The sequence below is a fragment of the Eurosta solidaginis genome, chromosome 3 (assembly GCF_040869045.1).
Source record: "Eurosta solidaginis isolate ZX-2024a chromosome 3, ASM4086904v1, whole genome shotgun sequence".
NCBI classification, from domain to species: domain Eukaryota; kingdom Metazoa; phylum Arthropoda; class Insecta; order Diptera; family Tephritidae; genus Eurosta; species Eurosta solidaginis.
This window is the reverse complement of record NC_090321.1, coordinates 41,340,632-41,360,892: the sequence shown is the minus strand read 5'-3', so window position 1 is coordinate 41,360,892 and position 20,261 is coordinate 41,340,632. Positions and strand designations below refer to the sequence as shown.

Here is a 20,261-nt window from a genome sequence, read left to right as displayed (position 1 = left end):
AATCAAGAGGAGCACGACGCAAATTGGAAGAGAAGCTCGGCCTTAGATCTCTTCGGAGGTTATCGCGCCTTACATTTATTTTTTATTTTAATTTAGAAGTTTTGCAAGCTGTAATTTAGCAGTCGTTGAAGATATCATGATGAAATTTGGCAGGAACGTTACTCTTATTACTATATGTCTGCTTAATAAAAATTAGCAAAATCGGAGAACGACCACGCCCACTTTTAAAAAAAAAATTTTCAATAAATCAAATTTTTAAAGAAAAGTTAATATCTTTACAGTATATAAGTAAATTATGTCAACATTCAACTCCAGTAATGATATGGTGCAAAGAATACAAAAATAAAAAAAATTTCAAAATGGGCGTGGCTCCGCCCTTTTTCATTTAATTTGTCTAGGATACTTTTAATGCCATAAGTCGAATAAAAATTTACCAATCCTTGTGAAATTTGGTAGAGGCTTAGATTCTAGGACGATAACTGTTTTCTGTGAAAAAGGGCGAAAACGGTTGAAGCCACGCCCAGTTCTTATACACAGTCGACCGTCTGTCCTTCCGCTCGGCCTTTAACACGATAACTTGAGCAAAAATCGATATATCTTTACTAAACTCAGTTCAAGTACTTATCTCAACTCACCTTGTATTGGTGTAAAAAATGGCCGAAATCCGACTATGACCACGCCCACTTTTTCGATATCGAAAATTACGAAAAATGGAAAAAATGCCATAATTATATACCAAATACGAAAAAAGGGATGAAACGTGGTAACTGTATTGGTCTATTGACGCAAAATTGCTAAAATGGGTGTGACACCTACCATATTAAGTAGAAGAAAATGAAAAAGTTTTGCAGGGCGAAATCAAAAGCCCTTGGAATCTTGGAAGGAATACTGTTCGTGGTATTACATATATAAATAAATTAGCGGTACCCGACAGATGATGTTCTGGATCACGCTGGTCCACATTTTGGTCGATATCTCGAAAACGCCTTCACATATACAACTAAGGGTCACACCCTTTTTAAACCCTCATTAATACCTTTAATTTGATACCCATATCGTACAAACAAATTCTAGAGTCAGGCCTGGTCCACCTTTATGGCGATATCCCTAAATGGCGTCCATCTATAGAACTATGGCCCACTTCCTCTTAAAATGCTCTTTAATACCTTCCATTTGATACACATGTTATACAAACACATTCCAGGGTTACCCTAGGTTATTTTTACAAGATGGTGATTTTCCCTTACTTTGTCTCCACAGCTCTCAACTAGTACGTAATGTTCGGTTACACCCGAACTTAGCCTTCCATACTTGTTATACATGTATATTTGAATTTTTTTCATGTCAAAAATATGAATTCTTCGCCTCTTTTTTTACTATTTATGTAAATAATGTACTTTGTATGGCTGCAGCCCAAATACATCAAGCCTTGTATTGTATTTGGTGCCCTTTTCATTGTTTGATCGACTAAACTGAGATTTTATAACAATTAGTATGCAAAAGTTGGGTAAAGGGGATAGTGACCCGTTGAACCCCTTTAATACTTTTTTTACACACGCTAATACAATTCACTAACAAAGCCCGCGCATGCGCAAAACATACATTTGCACAGTTTCAGCAAATAATGATTGACAGAAAATTTGCACATTAGGAAGATAGGAAGGTATTGATTCAAATCAGCTATCAGAATTCAACCGCCAGTGATTTTTTATCTCATTTTTGAGTTTAGGGCCGAGCTACAACCCGTTAGGTCAATTGTGAAAGCAGATTGGGACGCGCGTTACCACATCGGACAATTTTTTTTTTTGTGCGGCGATTTATGTAATCACCGATTGTTTAAGGGAAAATCGAATAGGAAACCCTGTTACGTATTTAATTACTGTTTTGGAGTTAAGTACGAAACTGAATTTAATCTAGTTATAGGTAAATTTGGTTTAAATCGAAAGATGTTAACTGAGTAAATTACCTTACACACCTTTCCATCAAACGCATCCAGAGCTTTTGTTGTTTGCTGTTGTACTTAAATCCAGTTTAATGATGTTTTAAATCCGATTGGGTTCCCACAAAAAACATTCATATAACACAAATAAACTAGAGAAAGTTTGGCTTTCTTTCTCTTTCTTCTTGTTTTTTATTATATATTACACACATATACTTTGCTTTTTTTTTGTTATTTATTATTACACTTTCTTGATTTGTTAATTTTTGCTCTCTTAATTTTAGAATATTATTTTTGAACACACAAATTTCTTTCAAAACTTAGCACACTTCGCATGCATAACTTTATTGCAATCAATTGATTCGATAAATGATTTTTGTACGCAATTCTTAAACCACAAATCATTTTTGAAGTTTTTATTATTATTTTCTCACTGTTTCACTGTATTTTAAGTATCTCGCTGCGGGAGAACATGTTAATTTTTTCCTTTTTTAATTTAAGTTTTTTTTCGCCCATACTAAAAGCTTTAGGAATAAAACGATTTTATTGACGACACTCATATAGACAAGTTTCTATAACAACAACAAAATAGCACTTAAAATTGTAGAGAGCACGAGTACAATCTGCACATGAAATTGAAACCACAATAGCAAATCCACTTTATGGCGGTTAGGAAAATAACAATTCCTTATTACTACACAAATATTTTCAATGCATATCTGTTCAATAAGAAGACGACGAAGACGAAGCGGGACGCCGAATCCATAGCATTGCGTGCATACAAATGTAATTTTGAGCGAAGAAAAACGAAGAGATGCAAAATGCATGCTGTTTGTGAGGGAGGTGTGTATATTTATCTGAGCAATAACAACAAATATGACTACAACGACACGACTACGATGGCAGTGACGACAAAGATAACGACACTGACTCCAGCCAACTCTGGCGCACAATGTGGTATTTTGGAGTATTTTGGCTCAATATTAAATATATTTTCAAACATTTGCTATGATATGAGTAAAAACGAGAGCTAGATTAGGTTTCCACCAAACCCTGTTTTAACCAACTACTAGAACATGTGTAAAAATGTAAAAAATTATATGAGGTCACACTGACATGACAGCCCTTGGTGGGGGAAAAAAAATCCCGATTGGAAAGGACGTGATTCGAAGCCACCCACCCAAATCATCAAAATTAGTAAAAAAAAAATATATAAAAATGGACGTGTGGCACTCGGGGACTGCCGCGGTAAAGCTATTGCATATTATCAACTTATGCAATTATAATATTTATGCAACATTTTGTTTTCTTTGATATTAATTTAAGTTTTGTTTTTGATATCAATTCAAGTTACACTTTTTAAGCGATAAGAAAATAGCTTACAAATTTTTTGAATATTTAAATTTATCTTTAACTTTCACTTTAACTTTAACTTTCACTTTAATTTTAACTTTATTTTTAACTTTAACTTTCACTTTAACTTTAACTTTATTTTTAACTTTAAATTTAACTTTCACTTTAACTTTAACCTTAACTTTAACTTTATGATAGAGATCCAATTTTATGTATTTGGCCTGTTGCTAACACCGAACCTTTTTGAACCTTTTTTGACAAATATCTGTTACGGTTTTTTTGATTTAGTCGCCAAGCCCGAGATAAAATCTATGCAATAGCTTAAAAGTAGTGTGACTTGTAGAGTCTGCGATTAACTGAAAAAAACAGATCGTACAAGCTGCCAGATCAGTGTAGTTGTTTTCAGGTGGAAGTAGCAGTCTAAATAAAAGCAGTAGAAGGACTGGAAGAAAAAAACTTAAACTGTACCCGCCTTAACTCTCATATTGAGAGACAAGCAGCAATTAAGGCAATATTCTCGCATAGCACAACATTCAAAAGTGTGTTAGGGTGTAAACAATCTCTGAAAAGAATTTGTATACTTTTCCCTATCCTATACATCTATATTAGATCCCAGAGCATACGGAAATATATGGGAATGCAAAAGCGGATGAGCTGGCTAAGAAGGGCGCATCCCTCTAAGCTTGCTCCTTAGACGTCCCAATCAAATGGCAGATTATGAGAGTATTACGTTTTCTTTTCTGAAAATAATGACGCCCTGCTATTTATTCTTAGCACTATTTTAAGTTAGTTCATTTCACGAAATATCTTTTACAGAATAAGATAAGGGTTACCTTTGCCCAGAAATTCAGCCATTTCAGAGCTCTAAGTGATCTAGTTCTAAAGTTAGAATTTAAGAGTGTAATATGACTTATGGATTTTGCAGGGGAACTTTTAAGTATTTTCGGACTCGCTTCAAACTTTATTTTGATCACTTTTGAAGTCATGTTGGAAAATGTTTTTATGACATACGGATTTTATGTTACCATGTCAAGATAAAATTGTTGTACTTCAAGCACAAGCATTACTCATCATTTACCGTTCATTGGCGCTTAGCCGCCTAAGCGACGCTGACCATTTCGTTGCAAGTCACGCCAGCTATCCCCGTGTCGTGATAACTGACGCCAATTGAGAGCACCAAGGGATGTCAAGTTTTCAGCCATTTACCTCTCTCGAGTAGGCCACCCCTACTTCTGATTTGAAATTATTGCCGGTTAAAATACTTCCTTGGTCGGAGCGTATTTGTTCATTCGCATAAAATTACCTTGCCAGCGAAGCATTTGGTCTTTAATTCGCTGCACACGGACTGGATCATACAACTTCCGTAGAACTTTTCTCTTGAGCACTGCAGGAGCCATTTTATCTACTCTCGAAACTGTAAATGATTCCGAGCTATATATTAGGACAAGTATGATGAGTGACATGTAAAACGCGATTTTCGTTGGTCGAGTGTCATTTCCTTGCTCAGTCAAATCGCTCTGATTTCAAACCTGACATTATTTTCGCGGTTAATTCTGATTCCCAGATAGACAAAGTCCAACACAGTTTCGAATGCGGCGATTCTTTATTAGATGATAGCATGTACTTCGTCTTATCCAAGTTTATCGCGAGACCCACTATTTTTCCCTAGATGGCATGCCTTACTGTTGGAATATCGTTAGCCCTTAGGAACGTGGTGTATAGTCACCACGATTTACGTGTATAGTTTGACGTCGGGCCCATTTTTGATTTACTCTCTGCCCAATTGAAGTGTAGAATTGGGTAAGCGCATGGTTGTATGATTTCTTACTTTTACGGTTTCAATGTTGGGGATCGTTGCGCTCTTTCAGAAATTAGATCATCTAAGCAAATTTCATTCTTCAGAGAAGCATTCTAACTAGAGGAACTCAAGAAAACAAAGCTGAATCCCTCGCATGAGCAGCAACGTAAAAATTGGGTCTGGTCCAAATGTGGATTTTAGATAGAGCTTAATAGTTTGTTGACTTGTCGACCCAGAACGGTGTATGCCACTTTTCGCTTAAAAGAAAGTCTCATTTGTGAATATAAAATGTCCCCAATTGCGATTTGATTGTGATAACAATAGCAAACGATTGTTCATTGTGGGCTGAAATTCAAGGTATTCTGGAAGTAATCGTCTGTGGATATGATCGTCTACTGCTACAAGATCCTTCCATATCTAGCCTTGCCTTTGTGAAAATACTTTGTACAAATCCTCGTCAAAGGAAGTCGTCTACGCTTTTAAGAAGTTTAAAATTAAGAGCCATGTGTAACCTACATCCGTTATCAAATTATTTGATTTTGATACATATTTTATCAAAATATCCCACTGTGCGTCGTAGCCGACGAAAATTCTAGACAAAGTATGCCATTTCTTTTTGTTCATACTGTTGTTACTCTTGTAGTAGCAGTATTAGTTGTTGCTGTTGTTGTTGTTTGCATGATTTTTTATTGCTGCTAAAATGTCTCTTCATTTATGTTATGCTATGTATTTTATTGATGCGTTATTCATTGCGAGTGCTCTTGTTGTTGTTGTAATGCGCGTGCGAAACAGTGTTGCAACATATAGACAACAACGCGGGAGGGCGATAAAAAACATAATTCAAGCGTCATCGATTACATGCAAACAAAAATGCATGTGTATGTTGTAAATTTCTGTGGACTTGTGTGCCTGTATGTGTGTAATTTCGGCACTGAAAGCGGTTAACACGCGCCGTGTATACGCAATCGTTTAACGCGCAAAATTCAACACGCGCTTCACACAAAAACCAAGCAAATGCCAACAATTTTAATAAAAAGAAAAATCTCGAATATCAATTCACAATAAATTTTTGTTTTGCACGGTCAACAGCGTTGTTACACAATTTTGTCCGGCATTTTACTTTTAGTATTTTTTTTGCAATTTTTCACCTTTTGTTTGTGATATTTTGCCGTGGCTTCACTATTGCTATTTTACAGGTTTTGCTTCTTCAACATTTTTAGCTTTTTGTATTGATTATTGCAGTCGCCTTTTGGACAAAGTTTTTGAGCCAAAGGTTTTTACGTACTATTATTTTTGTAACGGCGCAAAAGACTCCCTAAATATTTTTAGGATTTCTCTCTGAGCCTGAGCCTTTTAGTAGTCTATAACTCTTGACTGTTATGGGACCGAGAGGAGAGAGGTTTGACTGGGTGTTCAAGAGGTTGATAAGCGCAATACAAAGCTGTTTAGCTTCCCAGCTTCTGCAACGTAATTTTCAATCTCTTATACCCGGGGGAAATCTTGTTACGAATATGAATGTATCTGGCGAGCACAAGTCGAAACTACTTAGCGTGTTCAATGTGTTATCACATTAAATCGTTCCCAAGATGTAGGCCCAGTACCATAATGGTGATCGTTACCGGAACGTGCCGTATCTATGTCCGCAAAGGACCATAAGATGGACCGTAAAATGTTTGAATGATCGGCAAGTGTAGGTTTAATTTAGAAACTAACCCTCAAAACCTAGGCGAATGGAACAGAGGCTGGCACAGAGTGGTGTCCCATCCCCGCTTCTGTTTAATTTCTACATATCAAAGCTCCCTTCCCCACCAGAAGAAGTTACTATCATTTCCTATGCCGACGGCTGCAAGTTAATGACAACAAGACCTGACCCTCCAGTAGACGAATTAATTTCTAGAATGAACAGCTATCTCCCCAGTCTTTCTAGTATCTTAACCTCGCGTAACGTGGTACGGCTACGGCCACCCTCTTTACGACGTGAAAGGAACAGATGACGCAAATATTGGACGTTCACGCAGATGATGTTCCCCTACCCGCTGTTATTCACCCAAAAATCTTAAAGTACCGTTCGATAACACTCATGTTCAAGGCGCATGCCACCGATATTGTATCTAAAGAAGAATGCTGCAACAAAGTCCTCAAGGCATTTGAAACGGATATCATTAAGTATGCCAGCAGCACTTGGGAAAAAGATAAAGAGACGCTCCTTACCTTACTAAGCAATTGGCCGGCCGCTCACGTTCTTCACGTCACCAATTTGGTCGCTTGGTCTTGAGAAAACACACTGGAAACGGCTGTAAGTTTTCCAAAATGCTGCACTCAGAACAGCCACGGGATCTCTTCTTATGACCCCCAACACCATGTAAATAGTGCGGAAAAAGAGCTCAATATTAAAGAGCATAGTGATATGCTGAACAGACAGTTTTTACTTAATTCTCGCAAACCTGGCCACTATAGCAATTAGCTGCTTGATCTATCCACACCTCCAAGGGGATTAAGGAACCATTTCCATAAGCACTATGATGAGATGCAGCACCTGCCTAAACAGCCATTTGATCCAGACAAGAATCGGTACACGCCTTTGCGAGGACACGCCCGATGAACCCCGTTATCAAAATATTGAAATCGATTGCACTTTTGCATATGTGACGCATCAAATTCGTTGTAAAGGAATTAAAACTGAAATTTTTTTGCAAGTTCCTTTTTGGGACGGCAGTATGCCCCGTATAGTAACCAGCGAGAGTTCTGCATAGATTAATGTGTTTAGCTCTGCTCGAAGTGTATACAATTAGGCCTGTCTTTACACAGGACATTCCCCTATCGTAAGTAGACGTAATTTTATAAGACATCAAGGCACGTTAAGCTGCCTGTTATCAGAGATATGTGGCTGACTTTTTGTAGATATCATTCAGTACACCGTTGGTTGAGGCGGATGTTTTTTGTAATGCCAAAACACTTTGTAATGTTATGTAGATATCTCCTTATTTGCATATGACAAGGGTCCGCATCAAGCAATTGTCTGTGTTTGAGAAGTTATATTTTTGTTGTTGTCGACGCAATTACGTACCAAGACATACTAAGCTAAGCAAAGTCGTTTTTGATATAATAGTTTTCTCTTAAAATCTCACTTCACATAGAATTTTCACTTTTCGTCTTCAAAGTTGACCAAAATGGGATAATTAGAAGCTGTTGGAAATATTTCGTTGAACACAAATTTTCAAAACATTTTGTTAGATTTTCACTACCCACCCAGCCGCAGTGTAAAAACAATTTTTCAAGATTTTAGTAATACAAGCACATTTTTTGCCCCATTTTTTTAATTAACGCTTATATTAACCTTGCGTACTTGTTTTCCACAATTTCGTTCAATATTTTTAAGACACAAAACTTGTAACAAAATAAAATTTTGTTTAAATTTGTTAATAATTAGCACTCCTACTATGCACTGCACCGTTTTATATTATAAATATTGCATATTATAGACTTCTAACTGCCAAAAATCCAACATTCCAACAAATCGTTAACTATTATTGCCCACTTTTGAAACGAGTATAAGCATTTTTTAATGCGCGACTTTCACCCAGCAAAGACCGACCAAAATAACTAACCAACTAACAAATACAAATGTAGGCAGTTAGTCGTCGTCATCGTTGTTGGTAGCGAGTTATCTACATATAAACGACCAACTATACACTATAATTGTATATATATTGTTTTTGTTTAGCAGCTGAAAGCATCCTCAGCCCGTAGCTCTTTACTGCGTTCGACCTTTGATTTTACTGTTTTTCTTTACCGCATTTTCGCTGCCCGTTTACACACATTTCATGTTCCACGGGATATATTCGTACATATATATATCGTCCCAAAACCAACATCGCGCATTCACTACCAATGGGGCTTCTTTCTGAACGAGCGCATATTATTATTAGGGCCAAGAGTTGCCGATTTGCTGAGTCGGCCGTTTTTTTATGCACTGCACTTGTGATGCGTGCAGGTAGGCAGGTATGTGCTTGCACATTTGTGTGAAAATGCATTCTATTCAATAATATTCTCTCGCTCTCTGTCTTTAACTATTTCGCTTTTTTCATACACAACCAGAGTATCTCTCTCCCTCTCCTATGCAACTGCATTTTCTCTTATGTATTTTGCTTTGCAAACGGCTGTATTTTGACAATTGATGAGTGTCAGTACCAGTGAGTACACACGGCCATACATATGTTAAAATAGCGCCGAGAGCACGCTCATACTCTCCGAATTTTTATATGTAATTCGCTTTGCCTTATTTTCTTACACGTCTATCTTCTATTAACTTCTTTTGTTATTGCCACTACTTCGGCATGAATGTCGCGTCTGCCCTTACCGCTTCACCATCCTGTTTGCTTCATCTTCCTTTCTTGAATATTTTGCTTTGGTTCTTCTACTATCTACTCTTTTGATGATTTTGACTCTAAAGCCAGTTAAGCGCAGGGACCCGCAAAGTTTTTACTTATATATAAAATATAACTGCTTTGCGACGATTTTAAGTTTATTTTTCGTAAGTTAACAGTTCAGAGGCAGCCAAATACCTCGGTGATCCCACCCTGTGACATCGCCCTTTACTAAATTTGGTTACGGTGTTCGTACATAGCCTTAATTCCTTAGTTTGTAATATTATTTCTATGACAATTTGATTTGGAAACAATTCAGCATACAGCTGTTATATCACAGTCCTAAGCGTGTTAAATTTTGATGGTATAATTAAGAACATTTAGGACCTCCTTTTCTTGCTATCACAATGTAACATGATTTTATTACAACAATTAGGACTGTGATATAAACTGTAAGATTTAATACTTTAGGTGTAAAGTTTTAATGTTAAAAATATATAATTATGTACAATATGGAATTTTTTTGTCGCAAAAGAAGAAGCCTAATTGTCGTTAAAGGTTACAATGAACTTTCTTTACAGTTAATTTATTTTTTACTTTTTAGTTAATTTTATTACCCAATAATAAAAGCTTATTTTTAAAACATTTTTTTTTTCTTCAATTTTTTAATCAGTTAACATTTACAGCTGTAGTTTTTTGCTGAGAGTGCTTAAGTTTACAATCTTATCTCTATGGTTATTCAGTCTGGAGACAAAATCCATCGCTTGCATTCAGCTTAATTTAATCGCTTTACCAATTAACACTGCTTCTCCGAATCATGCAAATCACACCGCACCTTCGACACCACATTCACATAATATATGATACAAATATCTGGCCGTATTTTAGTCATTTCAACTTTACAACGGACATCTTTCGTTGCTGAGAAAGCTTGAGTTCCCGATCTTATTCATATGAAAATAAATCCTGAAGCAATATTCACCGGCGGCCACCGTGGTGTGATGGTAGCGTGCTCCGCCTATCACACCGTATGCCCTGGGTTCAACTCCCGGGCAAAGCAACATCAAAATTTTAGAAATAAGATTTTTCAATTAGAAGACAATTTTTCTAAGCGGGGTCGCCCCTCGGCAGTGTCTGGCAAGCGCTCCGATTGTATTTCTGCCATGAAAAGCTCTCAGTGAAAACTCATCTGCCTTGCAGATGCCGTTCGGAGTCGGCATAAAACATGTAGGTCCCGTCCGGCCAATTTGTAGGGAAAAATCAAGAGGAGCACGACGCAAATTGGAAGAGAAGCTCGGCCTTAGATCTCTTCGGAGGTTATCGCGCCTTACATTTATTTTTTTTTTTTATCGCAGTAGGGTAATTCATTGTACATTTTATACCCTATGTATTCTAGGGTCTTTTTTGCGAACTCAGTTCTTACTCTAGGCAGTCTTATATTTTTGCAGTACCTAGTTCCATAGTTATGGATTTCGTGATTGTATTTTATTTTATTACTAAGGTAGCTCGGTAACATTCCCAATCTTGCATGGTGTATAAACTTCAGGGTAAAATAAGTAATTGACTGCTTTTTACTGAGCCAATTTAGCCTATTCAACATTCTCATTTTTGTTGTTCTAGGAGGGCATCGAAGAAGTAATCGCATTGCTTTGTTTTGTTGTATTTGCAGTTTTTTAATTTGCGTTTCATTCGCTAACAGATGGATTGTAGGGTAATAGATAAAATGTGGTTCAATAATTGAACGATACACCAAAATTTTGTGACGTTGGCTAATATGTTTGCATGCTCTGTACATAAATCCTATTTTCTGAGCAATTTTTCCTTCAATATAGTTTATATGTTCGCCAAAATTTAAGTTATCGTCAATTAAACTCCTAAATACTTCATTTCTTTTAATCTTTGAATTTCACTGTTTTTTACCTTCAAAGTTATATTGTTTAAATCGTTGTGGCGTATGATGTTCTGATTTTTTCAAAATATCATTAACTTGGTCTTATCTACATTTAACTTAAATTTTCTAAGGCACAACCATTTGTATAAGGAGTCAAGATCTTCTTGTATTTTCTGCATCGCATAGTCCGCATACTTATCGCTGATGATGAGCAAAGCATCATCTGCAAACAAGCGTATTTTACAATATTTTAAACATCCTTTCATATCATTGATATACAATGTAAATAACATCGGTGCAAGTACCGAACCTTGCGGAAATCCAATATTTACGTCCACAACCGATGAAACTGCTTTTCCGATTATTGTCCTCTGCTTTCTTTCACTCAAATAATTTCGGAACCATTCCAGGGCCTTGCCCCTGATGCCAATTTTAAGCATAACGTCCAACAATTTCAATCTATCAACAGTTTCGTAAGCCCGTTTCAAATCTAAGAAGACAGACACCACAACTTTTTTGTCTGATATATTCTCTTTCCATTTTGCAATTACCATGTTTAGCGCCGTTTCACATGAATGGCTTTTTCTAAATCCCGATTGTTCTGGTATAAATACTTTGTGTTTGTCTAGAAATGCCACCAGTTGATTTTTCACCACTACTTCAATAATCTTCCCATCTACGGGTAATGTATTTATTGGGCATAGCTTGTAAATGTAAAATGAAATATGCTGCTTTTTGTTCCTTTTTTCATAGAATAGTTTGGCTTACACTGGTTTTTTGTTGGGAAATCATGCTTACATTAAAATTTTATTATAATTTTAAAAACCCTGGCAAGGTTGACATTTCCATACCATATAAAGCAGCTGATCCTACCAACCTTATAAAAGTCAAAGTAATTGGTCAATAGTACCATACCGTAATGCCTTGGCCATATCCATACCTTACCAACCAATTGGTTTTGGGTTTTTCGCCATATCCATAACCTATAAATATTTCCTTTGGTGAATTCATTCATTTTTTGAATATTTTATTTGGGATACTTTTTGACTAAATTAATTATTATTTGCGGAATTTGTTCGTATTTATTTGCGTTTTCTTCTTTCTTATGAAATTGTCACATATTTTAGGTTAAGGCACCAATAACCGATGCCAATTGATATTGATAAGTGAAAATATGATTATGAATATGGCGTTGACTATTTTTTTAACTTTTAAAGTCCCTGAAAATACATCATTTTTATGTAACCAACTTCCAGAGAATAAAAGAAGTAATACATACTTATTTTATGCTGCTTCCGTGTCTTTGAAAATTGATTTACTGCCTTTTTGTTTGGGAAGTTTGTGATATTCGAAACTAAAAACAAATTTTAAATCTTGTTTTATCTTTTAATTTAAATTTTTTATGATTAATTCTTATCTTAAGTAAATTGGTGTCGCAGAAATATGATGGCATCAAAATTCCAAAAAGGCAGTAAGTGAAAATTACTGCCTTTTGCTATGGTCGAGAGTATAGCGTTTAAACACACTATTTTTTTCATTGCGATTTTTCAATCAAAAAATTTCATCCTAACCCTTATTTGCGGTCCCTGGTCGAATTCGCGTTTACTTTCGTACTTCAATACACTTCAAGCGTTACGTTTTCCCTTCCCTTCAAGAGCTAATGAATGCAACCATCACAAGGCTGCATTTGCCCACTTTTCGGCTGCGCCTGCTGTTGTCTTTCATTTTCCAACACCCAAAAAAAAATTCCGCGCTGTACTGCTGCGGCCTATAACAAGCACATACACATTCACACACCTTTTTCATGCTTGTTTTATTTTTATACATACATACATACATATATGTAGGCAGAAATCAAACTGATTTCCACTTTTTCTTTAGCACAAAATTTTTCATTAGTTTTTCACACGCCACATTCGGTTTTCGATTCACATCGTTTTTTAGTTTGTACACTACACGTTTTTAACAATTCTTTTTACAATAATTTATGTTGAATTCATATACTTGTTTTGTTTAATAATAATTTTTTACAATGAAATTTTCTTTTCACTTTAACGTCGCCGCACAACAAAACACGCACGCTATTTGTTCCCATTTCCATCGCTCGCCGCAGTCACAATAACTATACAAGCTGCCCATTTGGGTTATGCTCACTAAGATTTGCTCTTTGCTTGCTTCATTTATTCGCTTGCACACATACAACCATTCACACATACACTGTGCATTTCTGACATTTTGTTTGGCGCCGCATACAGGCGCTGCCGTCATTCAAATTGCTTTTGTCGCTGTGGCTACTGTGTTGCAACACAATGCTGCCTTTTGTCATAAGAGCGAACGCGAGAGTTCTGTCAGTGACTCTCTTCAGCTGTTCATCGTTTGCTCAGCAATAGAGTATGTCAAGCTATGTGTTTGTTATTGTTATTTTATTTACGTGCTTGAAAGCGCAAGCGCTTTTATGTGGCGCATACAGCATTGCCAACATGAAATTGAAAGTTTAAATTTTAATGCCAAAAAGAAAATATTAAAAAAAAAATAAAAATTAAGAGCGTTTATTATAACTGTAATTTGGGACTGCGCAACAGCCGGAAATTTTTCTCGGTAGGATAAATCCAACTTAATTTCTCAACGTTCTGTTAAATATTTGCTAGCTTATTGTGGAAAGGTGGCAACCTCCAGGTCGCAATCAGCTGTTTTGTCTTTATAAACGAAATAAATGCCAACGTAGAAGCGGAAAAAGTTGCATTTCCTTTATAATCTGCGTTCTCTATGAACTGGCGTCACATCTATGAAATAAACAAAACCAAAATTCATCAGAAAAAATTTGTCAAAACTAACACAGATTCAACAGTCACTGCAGCGTTTTTCAGGTGGAAGTGGTAGCCGTAACCAAACCATATCGTATGTGGTACCACAGCAGACCTCCTTGCTGTCCAAGTGAGCTTCTCCTACCAAGATAGCGGCCACTCCACCGAACCTAATATATTCATCTGTAACTAGCAAACTAGAGCTAAAACCTTCCAGTCGCATATAACTATCTGGTCGTTCGTATCTGAGAGTTCCGTTTCCACGTATACAAATTGCCACCAACAAATTTCTTGTCGTCCGCTTGATTGGCGAGAGCGCGAGGAGGAAGGGAAATGACTACAGCCAACTCCATGCCCGTTACCTTGCTTTGTCGTCCTCTCTCCAAAAAAGCAATATGTTACCGAATCGAGTTTTTGTGTATGGACTCTGTAATATCTGCGTTCAGAATTTCTGACATAACACCGCTTCTAAGATCACAGCACTATCTCATGCAGTAAGTTTAAGTTCAAGAGTTCTCTTCAAATCAGTAAATATTATTTCGTGCACGGAGCTCGGGGTCGCTAAACTGGTTTTTATGTAATAACGAAAGGTCTTCAAAAGGTTGATATCAAAGCAAAATTTAGCTTTCCAGAGTCAAATTTATGTAGATATCCCTAAGTTCATTTCTTAGATTTAAAAACGTACTACCTATCGTATGCAATTTCGAACAACCTTAGTCCATCTTTACCCATACATATAATACAGTGAGGAAGAAAAGAAGCATTGCTACTACTGAAACGAAGTGAACCACGTTTAGAACTTCTAAGCTCAAAAGACACAACACGTAAGGCCAGTTAGAGAAACCAGTTGGATTTCGCATGCACTAAAAGGAGAACAAATAAAATGAAAAGTCGTTACTCGTGCGCTAAAAACTGAAATGGCCACAAAACAAGTGGTGCTGAGAAAATGTATGTTACAAAGTCAAGCAGTGATACAAAAACGTAAAGACCACAACAATACCAATAATCACAACAACAAATTGCAGTGTTTATTTTGCTTATACGGCAATAGCATGTTGGTAACACGAAAATTAAACAGAGCTTAAAACCGCAAAATAAACATACAAAATATATACCTATACATATATAATGAGAGATATGATGTGTAACAATGACAGCAACAACAACAAATTACGAAAAAGCATCGACAACAACATCAAGAGCAACAGTAACTACAGTAAGAAAGAAAAAAATCAAAGAAGTTACGTATGAAGATATTATCACAGTCGGGGACGAGGGAGTAATAGTTAGGTGTATAACTCCTCCTAAACTTTTTTACAATCTGACTCATTAGAAATTACACGTAGAGTTGAACCCCAGCGTGTTGGGGCAGGTATGCCTGTCGTGAGAGAATATATCCAAATGATTCAATTGGCGAATCCTGTTTCTTTAAAATCCGAGGTTTTGGGGGCGGAATGACTTTGAAGGAATGTGGTCATATTAAATCGTTCCCGAAATGGTCGGGCTTGTACCTTAATGGCGCTTGTTACCGGAACGTGCCGGATCTATAATCGACAAAAGACCATTAACATAGACGAGCCGAACCCGTGGGCATTTTGCGCAACAAATATAAAAGTATCATATCGGATATCAACAGAAATCAGCTGTTCTATCAATCAAACATCTATAAACTTACATCTTGCGCTGCCATCTAGCGAATGGTAGCAACTGCCGGTAATGCAGTGTTAGTTCTAATCAAATGTTTACAATAGTGCCATAGTACAAATTGATTAGATTTCTTTGTGTGCTCACAATCATTTATTTTTAACAAATTACAAAACAGGCAATTCGATGATAAAGCCCACGGACTCAATGATGGTATTAGGCGACTTTAACCTGCCACATATATCTTCGAATACCGTTGATCACAATATTGTCCCTGTATCATCCAAGATGCATAACAATGACTTTTTGGATGGAATTACTGATCTTTGCCTTAATCAGATCAACTTATTTCCGAAAAAGTATGGAAAATTCTTAGACTTAGCATTTGTTGACGACATATCTAAATTCTCTATAAATCGGTGTGAACCTATTGTTTTGCCAGAAGACGTTTACCATTCTTCTCTTGAGATAACTTACGAAATCAAAAGCAACGAAGTCGGCTGCACTAACAAATCACGTGTCTCTACCAGGTGCTTTGATTTTTCCAAAACTAATTTTAACAATTTAAATAAAGAGCTTTCTGAGATAACGTGGCCTCGGTATAAAGAGGATGTAGAGCAAAACGTTTTACATTTTAATAAAACCATTTATACTTTATTTGAAAAACATGTGCCCAAACGCACATACTCGTACACTGAACCAGTGCAAGCCTGGTTTACTAAAGAGCTAAAAGCTTTAAAAAATAAGAAAACACGTTTATTCAAAGTATATAAGAGAACCGGTTTACATTCTTATTATGCACAGTACCGTATTTTCTGTCACAAGTATTTCGAACTTAATAAAAAGTGTTATAAAGCTTACATATGTAAAACTAAAAGAAACATTATTTGCAACCCCAAGTCTTTTTATGATTTCGTAAATTCTAAGTGCAGAACTAACGGGTTTCCTTCTGCCATGAAGTTTAGAAATAGCATTTCCAGCAACAATCAAGAGATTGCAAATTTCTTCGCTCAATTATATCACTCTAATTACTCTGCTGTGGTTGATTCGTCACCTACAAATTATCCATATGAGCTCCATTCTAGTAACTCAATATATGCTCCACATTTGTTGCCTGAAGATGTTCTATTACATCTAAAGACCCTAAAAGCATCCTTCAAATACGGTCCCGATTTGATCCCAATATGTTTTCTTAAAAAAATGTGCGGAATACATTTACCATCCCCTTACTGATCTGTTTAACCTCTCTTTAAAAAATGGCATTTTCCCGACGGCTTGGAAGGAATCTTTTCTTATCCCACTCCATAAAAAAGGAAGCAAGTCGTCTATTGAAAACTATCGTGGAATAGCAAAGCTCTCCGCTATCCCTAAGTTTTTCAAAGCAATCGTTACTAATCCCGTACATTTTCGATTTCTACATTGATAGATAGTTCTCAGCATGGCTTTTGTAGAGCCAAATCAACCAAAACCAATTTGCTTGAATTTACAACTCACGTCTTTAATGGGTTTAGAAAAAATCATCATACCGACGTTATATACACTGATTTCAGCAAAGCATTCGACAAAGTACGCCACTCATTACTTGTTTATAAACTCGAATTGCTTGGCTTTCAACCTGGCCTAACTCGCTGGATCTCCTCCTATCTTTGCGGTAAAACTCCGAGAGTCATTTTTAGAAACATTTGTTCGAATGTAATCGATGTTCCCTCCGGTGTGCCTCAGGGCAGCCATCTCGGTCCTATTCTGTTTTTCCTCTTTATAAACGATATTTCCACAACTATAAAATATTCTAAAATTTTAATGTATGCCGACGACGTAAAACTTTTTAAGTCATACGCGTCGGTTGAAGAAGGTTCTGTACTCCAGGCGGATTTAAATTTTTTTACTTGGGAAAAACTTTACAACAGGCATGACGTAGCTGAATGCGTTTACAACCATTTCAACTATCGTAGGAGTGCGAGTTCGACTCCCACTCCCGGGAGAAGAAGAGATTTACAAGATATAATCGAAACAGCTGTCGCCTTGTCCGTCCTGATGTCACGTTGTTTAAATTTTTCCCAAATTATTAAATAAATTGGTTTTTTCTTTATACATATCGACCAAAACAGCTCAAACCCAGCAAACAAAAGCAAGAGGAGTTTTGGCATTTGTGAAAAGATGGGTAAAAGAGTTTAGTGATCCTTACGTTACAAAAACCCTTTTTACATCATTGGTGAGGCCGATATTAGAATATGAATCAATAATTTGAAATCCGCGTTATCAAGTTCATGTGGATAGACTAGAATTACTTCAAAAACAGTTTTTACTTTTCGCCTTGAGAATTATTTAATGGGACTCTCCGTATAATCTTCCTCCTTACACTAATCGTTTAAAACTAATAAATCTTCCCACCTTTGCAAGTCGTAGAGAAATGCTAGGTTTACTATTTATGGCTAGATTTTTAAATGGATCGATTTCAAGCCCATTTCTTTTGAACGAAGTAAACTTGAATGTTCCATACCGAGTTTCAATGCATTATAAACCTATAATTCTTAAACAATGCAGAAGCAATTTCCAACTAAACGAACCTTTTCTATGTTTGTGTGAAGATTATAACTTCCACTCGAGAATAATTGATCTTTGCCATAAAAAAAAACGGTGCTATCTTCTCTTAATAATTAAAAAATTATATTTATACTTTTAATCTATTGTATTTTGTGAATCTATATTTCTCAGCTGATAAGTTTCTCTGTAGCTGAGCGATTTTAGATCTCGGCGCTTAAGAAGCCACTGCCTCTCAAAAACTCGGTAACAAAAAAAAGTGTAAATTATAAATAAAACATAAATAAGAATTAGGATACAAAAAAAAAAGAAAAAACTATGTATGAATTAAAAAACATAAAAAAAAAAAAAAAAAAAAATAACAGGATTAGCCTGGTTTCATCGGGCCACTTGAGGGCAGTGCGCTGCCACAACGTCCGAAAAAAAAATAAATAAAATATAGCCAAACAATAGCACTACGACTAATAATGCCCAATGCTCGCTAATAGCACGAATCCCCATCTTTAAAACCAAAGATTTTTTTTTTATAGATTTGGATTCCAAAAGAGCGAAAAAGGGACCTGCACATAGAAACAGCAATTAGAAATAATATATAAGATACGATAATACTCCCAAAATCCTTCGTGGAGTGTTTTTATCGCTACAACAATAAAAGTGGAATATCATCGGTTAGGTTTCAGTGTTTCATTTGCTAATTTTCTAGCGGACGAAAACTGATGTATTTAAAGTTAGTACCTACCGTCTTCGACACTCAATGGTTTCATGGATGAAGTTGTCATTAGTGGCTAGAGTGCCAGTACTTTGACTCCAATTGAAGGTGGACTTGTCTAACATCCTGCTAGGGTGCAACTTTATTTTGTGCCCCGGTTCGGCAAAGTAACTAATCAACGAGTTAATTAAACTGCGCCGCATTTGAATATCAACCACAGCCATTACTAAACCTTCCGAACGATCTTTTCTAGTTAGCAAATTACAGCGAATTTTAAGGACTTCGCCTCTAGTGGGTGCAAGATTTAAAGTATCCGGTAAGATCTCAAAGTCAGATGTGTTAATACCTTCCATTTGGCATCACGATCTATTTTGCAGCAATTGCCAATACTACTTGAGTCTAAATCACACCTCACATTAATTGTAGAATTAAATGCGGATTTTTACCACGGCCAGCCGAGGTATTTGATAGGAGCAAACCCAATTGTAGTCCAGGCTGCTCGACATTCTAACACTTGCTGAAACTATATTATCTCTCCTACCTAACACTCCAAGTAATGTCCTGAAGCCGTTCTACTATGACAAATTTCAGCATCTGGCCAAATACTGGATGGAAACTGATTCAGGAGGTAGGCGATCCTTTTTTTCAACGAAGTGAAAATTCACAGAAATCTGTGCCGTGTCTGAACAATTTTGGTACTCGGTCGCTGATATGAGGCCCGGTACACCAGTTTATGACCACCGAATCAATAAGGTATGTTTCACCCATCGCAAAAAATAATAAGACCTCTCTAGATTATTATTATTATTTTTTTTTTTCGTATTTGGTGGAACTCTGACCGATGTCTGAAGAACACTGATAAGACCCAATTAGCGCGTCGGCAGTGGACCTAAATTTTTTTAAACGTGATTGATAGAAGCATATATGTTGAGAAGTTAGTCTGTCTGTAAGTATTAGAGAGAGATACAGGAAGAGACCATGCTAATCTATGACGTCTATGCTGAAGATATCACACTTGTCTTATCCAGAATGCTGTTGTGAGTCTCTCTTCATATGGGTTTGGCAAATATTAGTCAGAGTATGGCCAACCTATGATGGAAAGAGGACCAGAAGTCTTCTGAGCAAATCCAGGGCTAACACACGCAAACTGATAGCAGTCTGCACCGGTCATTGGGCAGTAGGTACGCATGCGGAAAAGATGGGCATTCCGTATAA

The 20,261-nt window shown here is 36.4% G+C and overlaps 1 protein-coding gene across 10 annotated transcripts in view; it reads right to left on the bottom strand.

The window, feature by feature from the left end:
* The window catches only part of LOC137243612 (ecdysone receptor-like), a 641,164-nt gene that overhangs the window by 556,028 nt on the left and 64,875 nt on the right, over window positions 1–20,261 (bottom strand). The window contains exons 1-2 of one of the 10 annotated variants that reach the window (XM_067771487.1): window positions 13,146–13,487; window positions 1,967–2,463 (exon numbers count right to left, since the gene is read on the bottom strand). The exons of 1 other annotated variant lie outside the window; for it this stretch is intronic. The gene's annotated coding sequence lies outside the window, so the exon portion shown is untranslated. 8 more of the 10 variants (XM_067771484.1, XM_067771486.1, XM_067771485.1 and 5 more) reach the window with 8 other exon arrangements.